The 8,744-nt window shown below is 38.0% G+C and overlaps 1 long non-coding RNA gene across 1 annotated transcript; it reads right to left on the reverse strand.

The window, feature by feature from the left end:
* Positions 1-7,243: 7,243 nt before the first annotated feature.
* LOC125179259 lies at positions 7,244-7,586 on the reverse strand. Its single transcript, XR_007157205.1, has 2 exons — positions 7,526-7,586; positions 7,244-7,339 (listed from the first exon to the last, which is right to left on the reverse strand). It is a non-coding gene; the product is annotated as an uncharacterized LOC125179259 (long non-coding RNA).
* Between the last annotated feature and the right edge of the window lie 1,158 nt (positions 7,587-8,744).

Here is an 8,744-nt window from a genome sequence, read left to right on the forward strand (position 1 = left end):
ATTGAGGTTTCAGAACAATTGGTGTGTTATGACGTTCAGAATGCACCCTACTTGGATAATTACTGCGAATTTACGAAATTGAGCTGATCTTATAAATTGAATTGGTTACTTTGAAGCTTTAATCGTAAAATGGATATAGGAGACGAATTTTTTAGAGGTTTGGCAAATTTTTACGCATAAAATTAAGCAGTCGATTTCCTTCATCAGTTATTTACGCGTATACTTATCAACCAGAAAAATTAACAGCTGAGCTTCCCATAACTGGAATTCAATAAAATATACCGTAAAATTGCTACGCCATGTATGAAATGAAATAGACAAAGGTTAACGGACGATATAAGATTGATCTAACATCAATCTATTGTAATATTTGTCTCTTTGCAAGTTTTGATCCAAGTCATGCAATCAAGCTCATCAAAAAATAACGAAATAACAAACACTTGAAAAATCTTAAGTTGTTTATAAGTATTTAGGCAGATGGGGATGTCAATGTTATATTATTCAATATTCTATTCATTAAAATTATGTTCAGCCGCAGTAGACAAATTAGAATGACTCTCTTACAGTTCTGATTATTCTTCCAGAAAATTTTTGTTTACATAAACATATCATAGCCTCCTTAACTGGAACCAAATTTCGTGAGCTAAGCCTCAGTTTTAGTGAGTTGGAGTTTAGATAAAAGTTCATTTGCCAATAAACAAGACCTTATAGAGTGCCATTCCGTGCTACAGAAGTTTCCTGTAGAAGTGTAGATGTAGACGTACAATTCATATTTAGTTCAGGAAGTGGAGCAATAATTCATGCGACAGTCCGTTTGCTGATGCACGAAAAATGTTTTATCGAACTGACGAAGAATAAAAGATAATTGAGGAATCGTTGCTTTTTAGATCACACCTTCCATTATAAAATTCCTTCCTACTGGTTATTAAAGGCATGGTGCTCACTGTGTTTTGGTCGCGAGCAGGGATATGGCTGTTGTAAATTTAATTAATTACTTTAAATAACAAATTTTGAGACTGGTGACTGGCTGGCTTGGTGAGTGCGGATCAAAATTCCGAGATTGGTTTGAGTGAGCCTTGACACAGAGAAATACATCTGGATTAGGCGAATTTGAATAGCAATTAAAAGTCTAGTTATTGCGTCCAGAAGCCAATCTGGAAGTTAGATTGCATGTTGATCCATTGCATGCAGATACTACAGGTCCATTCGGGATGTAACGTCTATGAAGGTGACATAAGGATATCACGTTTATGAAGGTTCTTGGAGAAAAACAAGTGGTCCAGGGAGGAGGGCTACCGAACGCAATTGCATCAGCACGTGTCGAAATTTTCGTTAGACTTGCAGGTATAGAAGGCTTAGTCGGGAAATATTCCTACTGGCTGTTTGCAACGCTGATCTTGCAGTGATCTTTACGTGTCCATACATGTTAGGCTCTTGATTCAAAGGGCCTCATAACATGAGTTACAGCACAATATGGACTAATCTACACCACAAGCGATCGAAGCTAAAGAAAAATACAGATTACCTTATATTCCAGCGTTTTGCTACCTAAATTTAAAACACACAGAGAATGGACTTAATATTTGAAATCTGTTATGGACATCATTTTGGCCATTTAAAAACAGAATAAGCAAGCAATAGAGAATTCACACTAGATCTTCGTGGTCGTGCTGATAAAATTAAACTTGCAGTCAATAACAAACACTTTTCTTGTTTTGCAATGTTCACGTTTGTTTTCGTTGGATGCGTCATGAAAATTCCATGAAATGGAAGCATAACTCTTTTGTAATTCAGCCACAAGATCGTCCCTCCGCATCTGGTAAAATTATACAGTGAAATACCACGATAAAAAACGGAATATGTTTCAAGGCAGACAAAAATACAGTTGTACTCCTTGATATTAGGCGACTCACGTATATGTCTTTAATCTACATTGACGCTTCCAATTATCCCATACTGATTTGGCTCGCCAAGTTACTGATTAAGTTGGTAGCTGCCAGACTAGCCTTAATTAAATTTGGCTTCAACACCAACGAAGAAAGTAAAATATTTGGACTGGCGCCCCACCCAATACAGTGGAGCTCTCAGGGGTTATGACTTATGAGCCGGTCGGACGAAAGTCAGGGAGCGTTAGCTGGAGCCGCAGAGTGGGCAATCACGAAGCCGCTTCGGAAAGATTTTTTCCGTCAATTTGTAACCAATAATTATGAAATTAAATACGTACATTTAGATGCTCATTAATTGCTCTAGATCGAAGACTTGTTTCTCAATGTTATCTACTCCCGTTTTCAATTAAAACGGTAAAACGGGTAGTTCCACACCTAAAGTCCTAAACTAATCCAACGCAACCGAACGCAACCTAACCTAATTGAAAATGGGAGTACGACAGATTGTTAAAAAACCCTCGCCACGGCGCAATATGGCATTAAAACTTGTATTCACCTGAATTCACCCGTTTTAATTTAAAACGGGTGAAGGTAAAATCATAAAATTTATCCTCGCCACAGCGCAAGTGCCATGAAAACTGCATTTAATTTCATAGTTACTGTAAAGATTGAAAGAGAGGCTCGTGCCGAACCGGGATGGACCACGAAATAGCCGACGCTAGCGCTCTCGCAACATATGGTCGAATTGGGGGATAATGTAGGATAGTGTGGAATAAGCTGAGATTTTAACGACAGTTAGGTTGGAAAACAGCGCTATTCAATTGAAAATGTAAAGATGTGTATACTAATATTATATCAATATTCATATTTATTTGTTAACATGGCATTTAAAAGCACTTTATCATGCAGGCTTGTTTTCATATGTCAACTGGCTCAAATGGCAATTTATTAATGCAATATTTTACTTATACTGAATATTTTTCTTGTGATAATTTAATGTTTTGATGTTAGGATAGTTGCAATGTTTTAGAAAGCATTTCAATCGAGACTAGAGATTACGGATAGGAAAGTAGTATGAACGAAGACTTGAGGGTAGCACCGTAGCATCACGTGTCCAGTGAAGCGTAAACGGAAGATTGATCAGCGTCCGTTTGCCGTTTGTCAAGTTCCACGTTTGTAAAGTTTTACATTCCCTGTGCAAGTTTCATTATGATTTCTGGGTAAAAAAGTGGTTATAGTGAGCGTTGGTTTTGCTCATCAGGACACTTGAGCGCTGCCAGCCTGCCGCTATACCCACGATAGAGTTGTGCGTAACGAATCGATTTAAAGGAATGGTATGCAAGCTTTAGTAGCCAATACATCCAAAATTGTTTTAATTTTTAAACTGCATGGTATGCAGTGAAAGCTTAAAGTTCAATAAATTCATTTGTTCCATCGAATGTGGTTGATCTGGATTTTATTTCCTTCAAACTCTCCGAAATTATGAAATGGATAAAAAAAGTACACCCAGAAAATATCCAATTAGTTTTCAATCAAACGCTGGATCAAAAGCCAGACATGGACTGGAATTAATGTGAATTTCCTAACCGAAAAAAGTACAACTACATTCCAGTATTCATCAATATTCTGGCAAAAACTATGATCAAAATGACATTATTTTGCAGACAAACTTTCAGTTTCCTTTGTGGCGCAACATATCGTTAGACAGAAACGACACGCTCACGCAATATTTTACATTTTTTCAGTGACTTACAAAAGGAGCTGATAAAAAACGCTCATTCAACGCGATTACCAATGAGAAATAAATCGTGATATATATAATTTGCCAGTGCATTTGATCATGACATTTCAATACCAACGAAAGAGCTGAAACGATGTATGTCTAATATTAAAAACTTAAAATTTTTCGTGAAGGAAGAAAGATTAGGTTTGTCCTCCAGGCTCGTCGTCTGCCTAATATTGTTAGCGCAAGAATTTCACACCGTCGCCTTTCATAAGAGGAAGACCCTTTGCTGATGAGAATTTTTCTCAAACTTTTACCCATGCAGAGTCTCATTTTCCAGCGACCTGTTATTACGAGGGAGACAGTTGGGAGGGCACGCGGGTCAAGCAAAATGCCATAATCATAAATCAAATACTTGTTTTTGTGCTTGATTTTTTTTTAAATTATCAATTATATTTCAACAGCTACGACTAAACCATGACTATGTGGTCAAAAAACAAAATGTTTCTCAAGTTAAAAAGTTTATAAAATCATAGGTGATTTTGAAGCACATGATGGTGTAGACATGAGGCCCATTTCAGGTCATCTCATATCCTAATAAGGATAGATGGGCATAAGGATACACGCAATGAGTATTTAATACTGTGTCCGTACATCCATTTTAAAATATTATTGTTCTTTTGTCGATATAATGAAGGAATAATTTTAGCAGATGATTTTTAATTAATGACAAAAAATACTTATCTAGCGAGCATTGGATGTATCATGTAATTTTCTGCATGAGAATTTTTTTCAAATTGTGATTCATAAGGAAAAATCGCGAGAGCGGACGCGACACGAAATTCAATATACTGTTCCAGCAGACCGTATACGAAAATATACGGTCTGCTTCATTTATAGATTGCTAATCAGCCATAATTGACAAACATCAAGCCTTCTTCGTCACACTGGTTTATAGCCATGATTAATAAAGCTATACCTCGAGGGCGCTTTGGAAACTATTCCTAATAAAGTTTTAGCATTAATTATTCCGATTTAAAATAACCTTAAGGATCCTTAAATATGGTACCATAATTGGTTGCAATGGAGTACAAGACATGAAGCGACAAAAAGCCCATCAATAATCCGCAAATTGAATTCTGATGCGCATTTTGATTCAGGGTATTCTTAAGCTTGAACATCAGAGCAATTTCACTGATCTATGACTTCATTTTTTAGTGCCTGCCGGCTAATTTGAAGGCTGTAATGCGCAGAACTGGATCGCCTTGGAGCACGCAGCTCAACCTCCACCTTTGATCAAATATATTAGGCAATGCTCGATCAAAAGAGCATTGCTGGAATTAATCGCATGGATATCCAAATTAAGGATGCAACCATCTTAAATACTTTTTAACTCGTGGTCGTCATATTCAAAATGAATTCAATCGAGTTTGTTTGCATGACACTACACTTGAGCAAACGTGTAATATAAGCTTAACTACACTGAGAGAAAAAGGCCCCCCGTTTTGAAACACTTGGGTGTTTCAAAACCTCTCGAGCTTGACGCGCATATATTTGTGCGGCAAGCGTCGCGTGGTCAGTGCGCCGAATGCTGTCAGAGGAGGTGGTTGTGTGGAGCCGCCGCTCATGAATGCCACGAATCTATACTGCTTACGATTAATTGGCCCAACTCAATTCGGTTAATTTGTTTCAACTCACTGCTGTTCTTTTGTCAATAGGTATGTTAACGAACGACGTCTATACCATTCAATCGCACAAGTTGATCATAAAATCGAAGATTTATTCTGGTAGTACCGCGCGCAAGACAAAACAAACACGGCAGCTCTATGTAGTTGCCGTCTCCATTGCTGAGTGGACTAAGGCGCCTGCTCGCGAGCGTTTGGTTACAGTCTTGGCAGAGGATCGAATCTCGGCGGGCGACTCATAGTTTCTTCAACCAGAGTTCGATAGAGGTTAGAGCAAAGAGTGTAGTTTCATGATGATTGTACATACCGATATAAATTGTGTAATAAATATGTGTATAAAAGGATGAATATGTGACTAATATCGCTGTGAAGGAGAAAAGCGTTGAATTCAGATAGAGACGGAGAAATATAGTTTTCATGATTTTGGTATGGAGGCGGCCATGGATTAAACTGGGATCGACCGGAGGTTTAGAATATGTTAAAATAATTTCATCAGGCGCTGGAAGCTGGACAAGGATTTTGCATAAATTCTGAAAAGAAGGTTTCATTCTCCGTGGACTTCTTTCGGTGTTCTAACGTTGAAACACCTAGGTGTTTCAAAATCGCACATTTTGAAACACCTGAACGTTTTTGAAACACACGGGTATTTCGCTTTGGGCACGATCGCACGGGGAGAATTTGAAACACCCAAGTGTTTCAAAACAGGGGGCCTTTTTCTCTCAGTGTAGTAAGCATGTTTGCAACCTTGGCACGAGTAATATGCGTCTGTCGGTCTCACGAATTTCCAGACCTATTATTGCTTAAGAGTAAGCAATATTAATAAGCGAAGTGTACGAAAAGTTTCGTCGCATATTTCATTCGCACCCTCAATTTGCACTAATAAATGTCAAATAAAATCATACTATAAAGCGCAAGTAAAATTACACAAAGGGATCCAAGTAATTTTGATAGCTTCAAATTATCCCTAATCACAGAGTTGTGTGGACCAGTAGCTAAGTTTTCAATCAGGAATAGGTCGCAAAACAAAGTCTGATGATAAAGTCGAACAATAATTAGAGTCTCAGGCGAGAATTGGAATTAGAGAGTCTCGGGCGACAAGCAACAACATCATCATAACTTTTATTCGAAATATTAAGTGTTCGCCTCAATTTAATATTTAAGTTTACAAATATTAGTCTGATGTGGGTATAGTTTATTGTAGTTTTATCCTTCATTCACTCAAGGGAACCCTTTGATGATCGCTCTTTTATTTTCTTTAATCCTTTTATTTTAGCTTCATATATACCCATCCGTAGGAATTCTTATTTATTATTGATGCAGTTTCATTGCATAAATAATTGGGAGAAATTTCTACAATACTTATGAAATAAGAGATACGAATATACTTTAAGTAAAATTAGTATAGTTTATAAGAAAAAATATCAAATAATTAAGTTGTTAGTTTTTCGGAATCATATTCGTCTCCACACTTCCTTGACCAATCGATACTCGATCAACATTGAAAAACTTAGACCATGAATATTTTAACTTCCTGTGAATGACTGTTTCTTGATGTCCATTACTTGACTGAACTCTTTCAATATCTTTTTAGAAATTAAACACATGCATATTCGAAGGAGCTGGACATCGACTGGAATTAATGTGAATTTCGCAACATACAATAAACCGTAAGTAGCTCAACCCGTCCGGCTACAGTATACTCCGGCTGAGCGGCTTCAATTTATGCCTTGGCTGTAACACAGCAATGGCCGATGGAGCTTGTTATCTGAATTGTTTTCTCAATAAAAATACTGCGTTCATAATTACAGCCAGTCGCTATTGGCACTGGAGGACATATACAATAATAATGAATATTGAATTAAGTTTCTAATAGGAGATGACTGAATTTCCGACTTCAGTTATTAACCATAACCAATTTCAACGAATCAGGAAAATAAGAAAGGATTTGCTACTAGAAACTGAACAGGCTTTATTTAAGTTCAAAGGATGGATCAACGGCTGGCTCGGTCATCCATGGCTGGCCATGAACATCACACGGTACACGCCTGCAAGTAAACAAACCCAAACTTGAGAATTGGTTGAACACAGTACATGGCTAATTAATATCAGTGTTCAACAAAAAATCGGTGGAATTCACAAATTATAAACGGTCCAGTCCCAAAGGATCATCCAACTTTGAGAAATTGGCTGGGAGCGAGGTAAGCAGGTTCTGGCCAAGAATCAAGCATCACCTCTGACGTCTCGAAGCGTCAAGGAGTGTAGCTTCCAGGAGTGTAGCACCACCGTGACCACAGCTGCCGAACAGGAGATCGTCTGGGCTCCAGGTAGGGGAACCACGCTCTCGTCGAGCCACCACAACGTCAGATCAAGAGGAGAGCAGGACCGCGGCCGAGGTAAGATGCTGCAGGTATGCCTTCCAAAAAACTGCTAGGCAAACACAGGTGAAGCGGGAGCACCGTGCGGTTAGGCTGGTGTAGGAAATCTGATTGTTCTTGCTGCTATTATTCTTCTTCGGGTTCGGCTTGACACCGGCCAGAAAAGCGGATTATTCACCACTAACAAATTTAATGAATTCCACCAGATTTTTGTACAGGACATCAAAAAACTTGCTAGTCGCTAGAAATCCCATGATCCACAATAATAGCACTGACGTTGTTTTTGTACATTTTTTACGAGTCTATTTTGAAAAGAAAAACTCCAGCAATTGAGGGAATTTTGTAACAGTTAAATGTTTATTCGTTGAAGTCCGAATTTCGGAGCAGAATAGTATTATGGATTTTGACGGTCTATAGGTTCATGTAGAGTTGTAGACACTAACAAACTATAACTGCAACGAGTCACTCGGACATGAGTATTAATAAGTAGATAGCTTCCTCGTAAAATGAATGGACAGCTCCCCTATATTGAGAAGTAAGATATTGAGTCGATGTAATGTACGTGGTGATGATATTATCCTCCACCAAGCAGAGGGAGCGTCAAGTTCCAGCGCGTTACTGTCAACATTTCCTTGACGACGCATTTTTCCTGCACTTAACTTGTTCATTTATATATGCTCGTAAAAGCAGCTTAAAAAATTTATTCACAAATTTGAATGAAAGTCGTTCTTACTTTTTGTGACACGTTTGTTATGCAATAGCAAACGAACACCTTTGCAATCACTATGATTGCTAATCTAATTAGGAGCTGAAAAGCGTTTCTTTTGCTTAGATTGGGCGAATCATTTATTGCAAACATAGATCGAAATATGCCTAATTATATGAATAATCGAACTACGCTAAACTTCCGACTATTTCAATCTGGTAAACTACGACCTTCATCTGTGTCCGCAGCGTCAGCGTCATCTGCTCTATAATGCTATTGCATATAATGCTATGATCGAGTTTACCGGGAATCGGATTACGTTCTCGAGACAAAACAGAAGCGATTAATTGGACAGCGATCCGTAAGTGG

The sequence above is a fragment of the Hyalella azteca genome, unplaced genomic scaffold, assembly GCF_000764305.2.
Source record: "Hyalella azteca isolate HAZT.00-mixed unplaced genomic scaffold, Hazt_2.0.2 contig16209, whole genome shotgun sequence".
Taxonomy (NCBI): domain Eukaryota; kingdom Metazoa; phylum Arthropoda; class Malacostraca; order Amphipoda; family Hyalellidae; genus Hyalella; species Hyalella azteca.